The sequence below is a fragment of the Astatotilapia calliptera genome, chromosome 11, assembly GCF_900246225.1.
Source record: "Astatotilapia calliptera chromosome 11, fAstCal1.2, whole genome shotgun sequence".
Lineage (NCBI taxonomy): Eukaryota > Metazoa > Chordata > Actinopteri > Cichliformes > Cichlidae > Astatotilapia > Astatotilapia calliptera.
This window is the reverse complement of record NC_039312.1, coordinates 11,765,133-11,779,748: the sequence shown is the minus strand read 5'-3', so window position 1 is coordinate 11,779,748 and position 14,616 is coordinate 11,765,133. Positions and strand designations below refer to the sequence as shown.

General features: G+C 39.2%; 1 long non-coding RNA gene across 3 annotated transcripts; it reads right to left on the bottom strand.

Annotated features, from left to right (window-relative positions):
* Window positions 1-2,349: 2,349 nt before the first annotated feature.
* Window positions 2,350-13,337, bottom strand: LOC113032528 (uncharacterized). Of its 3 annotated transcripts, none has more exons than XR_003273895.1 (3): window positions 12,171-13,337; window positions 4,461-5,419; window positions 2,350-3,208 (listed from the first exon to the last, which is right to left on the bottom strand). It is a non-coding gene; the product is annotated as an uncharacterized LOC113032528 (long non-coding RNA). The 3 variants fall into 3 exon arrangements; XR_003273896.1 differs by having other exon boundaries at window positions 2,350-2,709; window positions 2,822-5,419; window positions 12,171-13,334; XR_003273894.1 differs by having other exon boundaries at window positions 2,350-4,548; window positions 4,878-5,419; window positions 12,171-13,329.
* Window positions 13,338-14,616: the final 1,279 nt, after the last annotated feature.

Below are 14,616 nucleotides of genomic sequence, written 5' to 3'. Positions count from 1 at the left end.
CCCCCCACACACACACACACACACAAAACAGAAATCAAAACGAATTAAATTAGACAAAATGACAAATTCTAATTCAATATATGTTCAGAGAGACAACATCCGCATTTTGCCCAAGCCATTGTTGGTTTCTTTGCATTTTAAATAATGTCAGGAGACAAATTGTGGCAAACAAAACACACATTTAGACTAGGTAATGTAAAGAAAATGTCAGTGAGATGTTTTCTTAGTTTCCTTAACAAAAGATTGTAAGATATATGTGACACGAGGTGCTGGCTTTGCTGTACTTTGCTGTAAACTAAATGCTCAACAAACAAGCTAATGTTTGTGGTCTTTCTTTTATGAAACTGCTTATGTCCCCGGGCATAAAACAGACCTCACTGGGCAAGTTGGAACACCTCTCATTGGCTTTCCTGTGTTCTGTTCAGTGATGTCTGGAAGGCTCATGACTTGTTTGTGAATACCACCAAATCTCACATATGCAGAAAATATAAAAAGTGATTAATGTGGTTTTCATATTTAAGTTGGAAAAAATATGAGATCAGCCAATTAATCACATTAAAGTCATAACTGATCAAACAATGTGGGCATTGCTATAACAGAATTACTTCTTATAAATATTGTAGACTTAGATTAATCATATTTCCTGAGTCCATTAGAACGCACATTCAGCCATTAAAATTATTAGTGATCTATGGGCATCGCCAAGGTCCTTCAAGTGAGTAGTCTGATCTTTCCTTTATTCTGAGATCACAGAGTTGTGGCTGTTAATTTTCAGATCACTTTCTATTTGGCTCAATAATAAGTAACTTGGTGGATAGGCCACATAGGAAATTTAAATATGCTTTGCAAGTCCTCTACTCACTGTTCGGTCCCTTAATCTCCACGTTATGAAAGCAGATAATGTACCTTTTCAGTACCCCTTCATTCTGCAGGTAGCAATGTCATGGGCAAACAAAGGTAAATCCTTTCCTGTGAACTGCCTACAGGCTATTTCATTAACCTTTATTTACAGTGCGTGGGTGGAATAGGTTACTGAAAGCCAAACTCCAATTGAAAACAGTCAATGCAGTGTCCCTGAATAGGATGCATGGGAATGAAATCAACAACAGAGCCAATACGTACACAATATATGAGCGCATCACCTAAAATGACTCCACCCTGTGTCATCTGATTGCGACACAGACAATTACAGTACCAGCGTGTGATTGATTTCATTTGGAATAGCTTTCAAACCACAGTGACAATTACTGCTGCCACTCACTGTTATATATAGCCACAAAGTTTGAAATCTGATGACTGTGCTTCTTGGCAGTCACATTATCTCACAGGTGCGTGCTCATGCAGCCGAAAAAGGCACAAAATCACGAAAACAGGATGACGAGACATTCAGATTTTCTAATTATACTCCAAAACACATATCAGTGGAAAGGCAGCGTAATTATTGTTTAGGTGACAGGCTTGTGATTTCTATTTCCATTTAACTATGGGTTCCTCCAGGAGGGCTTTTAACCTCCAACATCTCCACAACATACAATTAATATCAAACATGATGCGTGGTTGTGGGTGCAGATGTTGAAAAGAGCAATCTGTGAGAAAATACATTAAAACATATCACAAAAAGCCCTCTTTGAACAAGAGATACAATGGTACAATGCAATGTCTGACATAACATGCTTGAGTTAGATGGCATCCCTACATTAAAGCCTTCACTTGCTTACAAGTACACTCTTGTAAAACAGGTTGTATTTGTGAACTCCTTCATTAAAAGTCATACCTGCTTTTGGATTTATATAGCGTGCACAACCTAAACAGAGCCCTTCTAAAAATACAACTCTCCTAAAAACCAGTGTGAAAATCCAGCTGTTTATGTTGCCGGTGATTTGTGGTTAACTGAGTCAGAAATCCAAGAATTAATTGATTTAGACAGGCATCACTAAAATCAGAGGAACATATGTTAGTGTGAGTACAAGATGATATTTCTTGTACTGTAGTTTGTTTGGGTTTTTTTGTTGTTGTTGTTTTGCATGAATAAAAATGCAAATTTTCGCTCCACAGGCCCTTCAAAATGTTAATGTCTGTATAATAGATTCATTATTTCATTTTTATCAGACAATACCAATAGTCACAATTTAAGCCCAGTAAATAAACAAAACATAGCGTATCCTTGTCAAATTAAGGCAACAGGGAACTGGAAGTGCTTCACATGTGCTGGGTTTACCTTACAGTTTAGTTTGACCTCTAGGTCCAGGTAAAGGGTTAAAAAATATATTTGCCGTCTGTAAAAAAAAAAAAAAAAGTCAAAGATCAAATGCATTTGAAACGCAATCTCTTGATTTAGTGTATCTCTGGAAAAGCTATTGATCATTAAATACTATCACTTTTTATTATTCTTGTTTTAAAATTAATCTCATGATGCAAGAAAACAAGCAAGATCACATCCATTCGTTTATTTAATAAAACAGTTCACACATGTACAGCTGCTGGGATACATATAAGCAGTCTTTCTGTTTGCTCCCAGACTGTTCAATTTACACCTGTCTATCACACCTCCTGTCAAAATGAACTTGAAAGCATTTCAATATTGAGCGTAACGAACAGTTTATAAGCAGCGTTGGGACGTGTCAGCTGTGAATCTGTGATTGTGTGCAGGTGACAGCAAGGTGGAGTGACAGACACAGCAGCGCAGTTCAAACGGTCACTTTCTGGTACCTAAACAGGACATCGGGTGATCAGCAGGGAGATATAACACAGTAATGTGTGGTGGTTTTCCACTTCACATTAAGGCAGTTTAATTATTTATTTGTCCATGGGTACCACTTACCTGAAGAAGGATGTGTACCCGTATTTTATTTTTAAGAAGGACTCAAGTAATGAATCTACAGAGAAATGCGGGTCACCTTCAATCCTCTCTGTCCTGGTTTATCACCAGAGAACTCTCTATCGTGACACATGAGGTTAAACGCCCAGTTTTGCTTGATCCTGGAGGGATCCTGCCAAAGATTAATCCATAATGCCTGTGAAATGGCCCTTCATCCAACAAGCTGTGCTGAAAAAAACACAGACTGTTGTGTTCCCAAACACGCTGTGGCTCTCCAATGACCCAGTGCTGCACCACTTCAGGGAGCCCACACAACACTTGTTCTTCCAGCTGGAGAGGCCGTTTCATTTTCCGCCCTGGCAGCACGAGGAGTTCGCTGAGTATTTACACCTGCAATTCATTGATAAACGCAGAGCAGCATGGACATCAAGACAGGGTGTTTTAGAGGACAAAGCACATTTTAATTCTAATAACAAATTCTTTTTGTTTGGATGTAAATAGATCATTGGAAAATATAAGGCAGCCTGATAGAATACAATAAAATCACCATCATCATTAGTAGAAGTAGCAGCACTATTGAAACGACGAACATGTTAAGATTAATTTCTACTTGCATTTTATATAGAAATTTAAACGCTCTGTATATTTGCTTGTAATCTACGCCTCTCCAATCCTGCATCATGTCACACTGTGAGGTCAGTTCACAATAATCTGTCCAACTCCTATAATTTTTGGGTGGATTTAGTCAATTGCCGGCAATTAATACACAAATAAGTCCAGCAGTGTTTTTGATCCATTTCAGCAGACAAGTATGACAACAGATTAAACATTATACTACACATAGGGAAAAAAAGAAAAAAGAATGAATGCTTGGCACTAGCTCTTTAATCGAAGCATCAGTTATCCTGACTCGTGCGTGAATGTGACGAAACTGCATGTATGCATACGCAGCTTTTGCTTTGACCAAACACAGGTCAAGGTAATGATAATATAGAGCTCAAGGTGCCAACAGCGACACAAACAAGCACATAAAAACAGGTAGGTCCCAGTCTCCTAGGAGCAGATAGTCACAAGAGACTTGCAGGTCTTGTTCAAGCTCCGTTCTCATTGGCTAACACCGGTGCTGTGTATTCACATACGCATGTGTGTTTGCATTCTTATGCCTGTGTGAACACTTGCATCAGAATTTCTGTGTGCTGCGTTATTTAATTTATGTGCAGGTCTGCTGTATGTGAGCGTAGTAACAAGAAAGACCAGTTTTTTCGTTGGTGTGTTGATCCCAAAATGTGTATTTTGAGGCACATATGATCACGTGTGTCCCTAATTATAATATCTTTTATCAAAAATTCCTCTCTTAATTTTTCTGCTCTTGTTTAACTGAAGAGTTTGGCATCTCGTGGTTATTGGTGAGGAAATGGCACGGCAATAGAAATCACCAAATCCCAGGAGAGCAAAGTGCCACATACACATGCAGTGGCCAAGGCCCGAGGGGTGTGGTTTCTTTCTCTAGCTGTTAAAGAAAGGGGCAGCTCAAAGCTATAGATAGGGGCAGACAAAACAAATACGCCCTCACACACAGGGACACACACACACACAGGCACATGCACACACAGCAACAGCAGGTCAGAGAAGGGATACAGACCGGGCCACATGGAAGGAATGTTTGCCTTGGACCGACACTCTCGTGCGGAGGCTGCGACTTATGGCCCTCTTGACACTGAAAAATGGCTCTAACACAGCGGGGCAAACCAAATATACTCTGTCAGTCACTGACCATGTATTTTACACTATAACGCTTTCACTTTGGCCTTTACTTTACAGTGTAGCAGATGCTTATAGCGAGCTTGACAAATTCATTTAAACAAATGTGAAAAATGAAAAAAATTAAATGTCATTTTTATTTTTATTTACTTTTTACAGCGTTAAATACAAAATTGTTTAGTCACTCTATTCACTACAGAATAGTCTGAGGTGATGTTGCTGCTCTCAATTAGTAATAACAATACTAATTTTGTGGTATATTAAAAAACAGCAGGAAGGGTGAAAACGCTCTGCTAACCTGCTCGGTGTTACTCTTCAAACTTGGACAGTTGTAATCCAGTGTGTGAAGAGGAGGAAGAGGAGGATAGAGGAAATCACATCCTAAAAGAAGGTGAGAGGACACTGCATGGACCAGATATTTGACTCAGACTACAGACGGATTATGAGGATTGGGCAGTATAAGCCGATATAGGAAACAATGTGACGGTGGGGCTGACATATGAATGAAGTGAGGCTATGCAGTATAGCATAGTGTTGAGGAGAGACTCTTTTATTTTTTATTTTTTGGTCAGCTACAAGCTCCTGAATCGAAACTGAGCAGAAAGAATGCTTGGGTGCTGAACTAACACAGGAAACAATAGCCTAATTTCCCCACCAGAGCCAAGTGGGATTCAATGTTAACCACAGCAGACTTCAAAGGTGCTCATTTAAACAGCCCGGATGACATTTCACCTGCTTTCCACGAATCCTGTATTATTACAGCAGTAGCCCATGCTCAGTCCCTGCATCTATACTGCATTAGTGGTTGCCATGGTAAAAGTCCTCCATCCCGCATCCATCCTGCACAGACAGACAGAGAGGCACCACTCATACAGATTTCTGCAGGAGGAAATTGAGGATGGGAGAGACAGCTGAGTTACATAGCACTGCTGTGTGATGTACAAGCACTGTGATCTACCTGTAAAACCACGCTGAGATTTCATGCACTGCACTCTATCACGCCTCTACAGAGACGCACGACGTGGCGACGAACACAGCGAGCCAGAGCACTGGGAAGGCCACAGCTCTCAAGTTTCATTGTAGTGTTTCAATGCCATTCGGCTTCTTCTGAATCAATTCTACGGCCCGTCTCTGTTTTATTAAACACAAGGCACACAGAGAGGCAGAGCCGGCTTCTGCTGGATTTCACTCAACACTGCGAATATGTGGTTGACGCGCTAAGCTACCACACTCTTCCCTGATATTTTATTACATCTCGTGATGTCATGCTGAAAAATAAACTCCTCGTGGAGTGATGCTGGAGCCGAAGGGGTTTTAAAGCTCCTAAAAGTCATTTATCAGCTGGATTATCGTCAGCAGCTGCTCATTAAAGCCAGTCACATCTGGATTTATATGCCATTTGTGTCACATCCACAGCAGGGCCTAATGACTAACATTATTATTGTCATATCATTATGAACTAGGAAATAAATTTAACAAGCCATGAGAGGGTGTAAATGTTAGTTTGATGGGAAATAACAAGGGAGTGAAATTCAAAATAGTGCTCTACAGAGATTTTTCTCTTTATTAGTGATTTAGTTTGAAATGCTAAACCCAAAAACATGACTCTGCAAACCTACAATGACTCCAGTCAGTAACTCATGGCACAGCGGCTGCTGATATAAGAGGGAAAAAATATATTGTAAAATAAAAACCCAATAACCATTTTTGCTAAATGGCCTGAAGAAAAAAAAAATGTTTTTGCATGTTTTTAACAAACCGATGTGTAAAGTTCTTCATAAAATATAATTCTGCATGTTTAAAACAGTAGAAATAACAGCGATGTTGACAGTCTAAGTGTCGATTATGATAAAATTTGTCTTAATAATTTCACAAATTGTTACAAATTTCCAATCATTTTATTATACAATAATAAAACGGCACGTTCTAGTTAAAAAAAAAAAAAAGCTGAAATAAACAGCTCCATCACATTTATCTCAAATCATCTTTCCACGGCATAAAGCAGCATCCTGCACGGCTGCCTCCAGTTCACCTTCAGTTTAATCAATTTAGGAGGCCAATTTTCTCCCAAACCGACATGGACAAGGTTGTTATATCCATCTTATTAGCAGTGAATACTCTATCATTAGCAAATCAATTGCAGTTTCTATTCACAGTTGGAATGGGTTCAGCTGAGAGGGAGCTGAAAAGAATCGCCACCCTCCACCTCGGTGATTCACGCTAACACTGAGCCATACGTAAAGCGAAGAAAACCTCCTCTTGGTGATTGTCCTTAGAAGTTCTCTTGCTCCAAAGCAGCTTATAGACAATATTGTCAAGCTGGCACATAGACGACCTTTAGCATGACTGATCCTGCATAGAGATGAATGAATATATGTGTGTGTGTGTTGGAAATATGTGCGACACAGACATAAAACCAAAAAACTGAAAGACTGAAAAATTGACAGCAGTCAAAAGGGTTACGACACACACACACGAACAGGCCTCATTTAAAGCAACCTAGCTTCAAGATGTTGAATAGTTACCATTAGACAGAAAACACACCTTTAAAATTTTGAGTAATTAACATTCAAAAACAAATCTAAATGCTATCACACACTATGTGCACGTGTTCTAAAATTTAAATTCAATGGAGCAAAAGTCACACTTTATCAAAGGGACAAAGTAATAATTTGTTCCCTTTTAAACCTCACAGAACAACATCTTTAGAGAAGACGCACATTAACTACCGTATACGGCATTACACAACACATGCAACCTTGTGGAGTCCCCCTCTATTGAAATCACTTTCCAAAGACGAAAAAGCAGAAATATGAGGAAAATAAGTGGAATAAAGCAGCTCTTTGACTGGACTTTGACTTCAAGGCCTTGAAGGTATAATCAGATCACAATCGAATTCGCAGTACTTTAGAAAGCTTATCATTTAGTCTATCATAGACCAGGTTAAGTATATACATATAGACATATATAGATTACTTTGCAGTGATAAGGCATACAGAGCTTGATAACAAATCTGAAACATCTAAGTATTTATTATCTGTAGAGATAAGGCATAATATGCACTGTGATAATAAATATGAAAGCTTCTATTGAAATGATTTTAAATTTGATCCCTGTAAGAAGACTGACGAAAAACACGAGTACGTATGTATTAATTTTATTTTTATTCTTGTCAATGCAGTGCTGATCCATGGGAGTAGTTTTAAACCATATTATTAGTATCTCTGTGATTACCTATAAGTATGTAAAATACTGTATAATAATAGTGTAATTTATCAAAACAATCACAGAATCTTTTTAGACAGAAATAGAAAAATGTTGGGCATGAAATTAAACCGTGATGCTTTGTCTAGGAAGTTACGCAATTATGTGAAGAATAAAATGAGCTTAAATGATTTAGTTTGAGCATTAAGAGTAGAAAACCCCCCAAAAAATAATTAAGAGATGACCACAAAGTCACAGCAACGCACTGATGCCACCAAATGAGGTGCATTGCACATGTTAAGCTTCCTGAAAGCCAGAGGGGGAGCTATGCTGTTCAAAGGTACACAGACTATTTATCAGGTACAGTGTTTATGCTTTTTTTATTCTCTCCAAAAACAGTGCAAGACCTGAAAAATCAATCAGTAAGTAATTAATCCATCTGAATACAGTATCAAACAATGTACATAAATAATAATGATAACAATAATATAAAGATGGTGAAAATTACAATTACAAATGCGTACTTCACAATTACTTTTTAATAGAAACTATTTAAGAAATGTTGAATTTCTTCTGTCTTTTGTTAAAAAAAAAATCACACTCATATTTTCTGTGCTCAAATGCTCAGCAAGATTACCCTGAATATTATACTATATATAGTAAGGTGTGTTTGCATGTGTTACATATATCAGAAATTAAATACTGCACCGACTGCACTGTATAATACTGGAAATATCTTTAAAAATACAAATTGTAACGCTTTAATAATATATGGTTGTCAAAACAAACAACAAAACACCTGCAGAGTGAGATTATTCATTTCATTGCAACAACAATGTCACTTTTTCTGTATTATAAAACAATTCATTTTAATGCAGATTGCAGATGATATTCAGGTCCAAGAGCTTTTTAAATGTTGCATACCCAGTGAGATTCAGAAACTGAAACACTACTGGCATAATAATTCAGGCATTTTTATCTGCCGTATATAATAAAAAATGTGTTAAATAACAGATGATCGCAAACAACGATAAACAATCTTATTTTGACCACATGCAAAAAAACTGAGGGCGTTTTAAATGTATAAAATGTCGGTAAATATGTGAGCTGCGACAGTGTCAGCCTCCATGCTTTTAGCAAAAAGATTACACAGCGAATTTGCACAAACTCCACCCTGCTATTGTGAAAAAGTCTCGGGAAACAAATCAGTATCATAAGAAAATTTTAAGTGACAGAGGCATGGTTATGGCTGCCACTTTGGCTGTGTGTCTCACTGACCGTCCGGTTAATCCACTTAAGACACAATGTCCACCGACCTTCTGATCTGACACAATACCTTACACAACGCGCTACTACAAACTCATCACTAAATGCATTTTATTACTTTCCCAGCACACACATACATATAAAATTCTACTTTTTAAATAGAAATTTTAAATATTGTAGAATCCCAAGATGAGAAATTAGCAATAAAAAAACAACAACCCAGGGTCGCAGGGACTTGGCTGTGGTCGGTGTAATTTTTCATGGTGTCTTCTCTCTCGTTCGTTCTCTTTCCATTGCATTTCCTTAACAAAAGCCTCTCTCGCACACAAACATCCACTCCACCGGGGTGACAGACAGGGAGACAAAATGGCTGAATAGTGATGGAGGGGCTACATGTTCCTTTATGTGTCGACTAATCAGCCAGCACTAACATGTGTCAACACTGCACTCGCACCCTCCTCCGAATAGGGACATTGTCCCTCAGAAAGAGGGGAAAAACTAACAATCTTTTCCGACATCCTGACAACGAATGAGAAATAAACAAATAAGAGCTTCATTCATTTATCAGAATACCAACAACGGAAAATATCGGGACAATAACTCTCACAAGGAAATGTCTTTTAGAACAAAACCACAACATTTCCACTGATACTTTTTCTTTCTTTAACAGAAACTCGTCCTCGTATGCTGTGTTTGTATGTGAGCTACCGTTGGAGGTTTTCTAACGACAGCTCCTGTGTGACAGCAGAGGGCTGGCCGACGGCTACCTTTTGAAGCTCGCTGCTGCAGCACTGATATCCTCCACACACGCGCACACATACATACAGTGTCATCAGTATTCTGCTAGACCTGCCTTTTCAAGCTCACTGCAATTTTATTAGTATAATCGACGGCAGACATCATCCTACCTACTATACATGAATAATCCTCTATATACCTGGGTTCCAGGACACTAAAAATAGAGAGGAAAATATCAAGAGACAGCGAGAGAGAGATTTAAAATAAGGAAATAATGAAGGGAAAGACAATAATACGCAACATGCTAGAGTGTCTTTTGTGAGCCTGCAAATTTGAGTCCGTATGTGAGCCAAGCCTATTCGCTCGACCGAGAGAGCAAAAAAAGAAAAGAAAAAAGAGGTGGAGAGATAATGAACCTGTGTCTGCTACTGCTATATGCAATCAGGAACTAACCTTGTGAATAATCAAGGCTTTGCAGGCTCAAGAGAGAGAGGGGGTGAGAGAGGAAAAGAAAGACACAGAGAGAATATAGCGCGAGTCTCTAATCCTATCAGTCCAGTCCATGGTGTGTGTGCATGTGTGTGTCTGCGTATATATATATGTGTGTGTGCACGCTCCCACTGTGAACAGTGAAAAAGTAACCTGGAATCAAAGCCTGAAAGCATCTGGGTTTGTGTTCGTGGAACAACGACAAACCTTCTCTCACTGAGGCCTCCTCTAAGTCTGAATCAGTGTGAGCCGCTCTGAGCCTTCCTCTGCCTCACCACGCATGTCCGGGGTTTTGTTTTGTGCCCGTGTCTGTCACATATCGATGCCGGTGCCTGAAACGGCTTTGTCTTCAGTGCATCGCTGTCATAGCTAAGCGAAAACAAACACCATCGAGTTTGCGTCCAGCGATTATGTTGCTGCTGGTTTGTCCGGGTGGGTCAGGTAGGAGAAGACGGTGACGGTGACACTGAAAATCATATTACGCTAATGAGAAGCTCATAAAACACTTTAAGTAAAAAAAAACAAAAAAACGAGAAGTTTGCTGATTTACTTTAAGAGTGGAATCAATGGCAATGTTACAAGCTTCATAAAGGGAGCTACATGTGTTGCAGGACTGTGTTTCTGCGCTGTGCCGCAATAATATGGATTTATTATTTTATCAGTCACATATATTATTGCGCACTCTCCTTTTCTGCAGCAATAGGATTGGAACAAATCACTTCTGCTTTTCAATTTGTGTGTGCGCGTGTGTGTATTTGTGACAGAACAACAGCTGATGCTGTGGCTAGATGAACAGGAGGTTGCCATCCCCCACTAATGTGCACACAAACATTTTAAGACGCACCGGGTATGCTGTGCATTCCCGTGTGGAGCGCACAACACAGGCGTACCATTTACCTGCTAAGCTGACTGCGACATGCAGAACTACTTATTCCAATCAGTGCATTGTTCGACCTGCACACACGACCTCATACAATACAAGTAATCACAAATACACAAAATAAAAGCCAAATAACACAGTAGTAATCATCTGACGTAAATCGACAGAGCAAACGATGCCGCACGTAAACAGAAACGACAAAGCCGTGGGTTTTGCCTGACGAAGTCGTCCGTTAAAAGCATATTTCTCGCCCTCCATCTTACAGCTGGCTGGCCGACAAGCAGACAAAGACACACTACCGCAGTGTGAAAATATACTGACGTAACTGGCTTCTCTGTGCCTGAGAGCTGGTCTGCATGTGTTTTACAGTGTTTTATGCTTTATGGATGGACGTAAATGTGCATACTGTTGCACAAATTGTGAAAAATGACCTTATGAAAAAAAACTGCAAATTTTCCAAGAGATTTTGAGGATGAAGGAAGTTTCACTCTTCAACCTTCTTCATGTTTTTAGTTGAGATTCTCTGATTTGTGTGTATGTGTATGTCACAGCTGTAGAGCAGGGATAGTCGGGCTCTAACTGTAGCAATCTCAATTTTCAGCATCTCAGTATTTGCTCTGCTTTCCTGGGTGTACCCCACCCATCCCCCTCCTCTCCTCTCCTCTCAGATTATTCACAGTGAAGGTTGTAAATAAAACTGCAGTATTAGATTTTACTTATGGCCATTTTCTTTCTTTCTCACTGTGGTTACTTTGCATTGACAGGCGCTGGATTTTTGGAGGAAAACAACACACTTTTAATTAGAATACTCGACTTGCACATACAACTAAACTCGTCTACTTCCTACCCTTTTCTTCATTTAGCAATTTAGCATTTTCCATCCAGCAGCAAGTACTGCACATGTATTTGTCAAAGATTTAACCGGTTTATGCAGTACAAAGCCTGAATCCCAATCAAAGTAGACATAATGTCAGTAACAGCAGTCGTTTAAATTTGTGTAGTGCAGAAGCTCACCTGGCTGAGGCAATTGCTAGCAGGTTAAACAGCTGTCTGTACGATGGAGGCCTTCAGAGGGTGAAGCCTCTGCCTCCATTTTTTGACAGGCAAAAGACAAAGACTGGGCCACTGGCTAACGCTTACAATCCAATGCTAGTCAAAAGTAGAAACACAAAGGTGGAGAAAAATTGGAAAAATAGTTAGCCATCTTTGGAGAGGGATGGGAACTCAAAAGAAAAACAAAAAGGAACAAGTGTACAGAGAGAGTTAAGGTGAAAAATAAAAATGAACAGACAAATCTAGAGAGCGGAGACATGCTAGCACTTCGCTGATCAACTTTCAACTTTGAGAGTAGGAGCAACAGATGCAGTGCTGGTGTATTGTGGATGGTATTAGGGTGAGGGACACCCCAAAATCTCCCCCACTGAGTCTATGCATTTGTTTGTGTGTGTGTGTGAGTGTGACAGCAGGGAGCAGCTCAGCCCAGGACGCTGCACGCAGCAAGGGGCCATTAGACATGGTAGGGTGACCCACATAAAAGATGCACAGAAGCACACACATACACAAACTTGCACAAGCATGAAAGTTTTCTTTCTACGGTCAATGTGCCATGATAACCATAAAGCTGGGATTCTTTAACATTGTGTTTAGCATGGCCATTGTCACATGGTTCTCAGGATTTGGTAGGCAACTGCTGGTTTAAAAAAAAGAGCTTCACTATATTCAGCACGGATCCGAAAAACTCCTTTCAGTGATCAGACACATTCGTCCTGCTCAGTTTTTTCTGAATGAAAACTTTTCAAAGTCTATGTGTTCTGCTGTACTTTCGCTTGTGTTGCCATTTAGCACACGCTGCATATGCTCTTGGCACAAAAAGGCTTATTTTTGTAAATCAGCCAGCACTGATTTGTGCTGATAGTGAGGGGTGGAAAAGTGTGGGCTGGACAACACCAACAGCACAAGAAAATACACCTTCAAAATCATTACCTAAGCCTGGACACAGTTTCAACAGGGACTTAGTTCACACACTGATACTGCAGTCCTTTAATTGTGTCTGTGCTTGTATGCATATTTCATCAAGTTGTGTACAATTTTCCTTTGCATGTGTAACATTTGAGCTGCTCCTCTACAATATAGATAGCGAAAAAAGTCTTTTTTGTGACATTTGCATCAAATAATCATGAGAAATATGTATATTAGTAATTTATTTACTTTATGGTTTCAAATGTGTAACATTATAATATAACTGACTTTGTAAACTAAAGTGGCTAAAGTAGTTTTAGTACTACAAATAAGTATTTTAATTTACTTTAGTTTAGGAAGAGGTGTAGGTGATAAATATCTAGCATTTCAGTATTACAGGTGTTTAGGACACTTATGACCACGCTAGATAAACGGAGGCCTGAGGTGTTTATTGAGTGTAAACTGATCAATGGCCCTCCTTCAGTGTACATATAAGGAACCTTTCATGATTATTTACAAACCTAAACCTAACATAAGAAGAAAACAAATCAGGATCCGTGTGCAAACAGTTGATTCATCATTTTAGAAAGTTGCCTCGAGTTCTCCGAGGTGCAGAAATGGTTGGTTGATCATTTTACTTGGTCCTAAGGCGCCTACATGCTGTGAGATTTCAGCAATGCTGCAGTAACTGCACTGCAATCCACAGTCTGCCGCCTAGATCTAATAAACTTGTCTGTGACATTAAGTTGGATGTATGCAGGTTGAAAACCAACTGAAAACGAAGGTTGCGAGACACATCTGCGGTCTCTCCTCTGTTTCCTTTAATCCTTGCAGTCAGTGAAAAACGCATTACTACCGGACACATCATCATCCAAACATCCGAACGACATTTTCTTGTTTCCTGGTCATTTTGCGTGCTTTACCACCACTGATTTACTACACATTTGTCTTCATTCACAAAGCATTTCTGGCTGTGATCCTGAAGGTTGTTTAGTAGACAGCCAGAAATGCTACAAGATATTTATCCTGCATTACTGATTCTGTCTTTATTAGTAGGAATGCCTATTTTTAAGTCTCTATCACTGTGTGAGATATCCATCTTTTAGATTGATACATAGGTACTTTATTGATCCCACAAGGGAAATTATTGAAAAAGATGTCATCACAACTATTTCACATAGCTCATTTTTTTCTGCTGAGAAATGCCCAATATTGCAGTCTATAGATATAAATGTTTGAAGCAAGGCTGCTAGATTGCATTGGTGCTTTATAGTGATCTATCACTGCTGGTACATATTCCTATATATACCTTTTGTGGCATTCTTTGAATGTGATTAGGCATATTATTAATTTGACTGAGTCAGGTTCTTTACCAACTCCAGTTAAAAAAACAACAACTTTGTGTTCTGTAATAAATCTTGAAACGCAGCTTTTTGCCCCCCTTAGATAATTACAGTTTGGCTGCCTAGCTCCACTTTCACACAGCAGACAGATTGTGGAG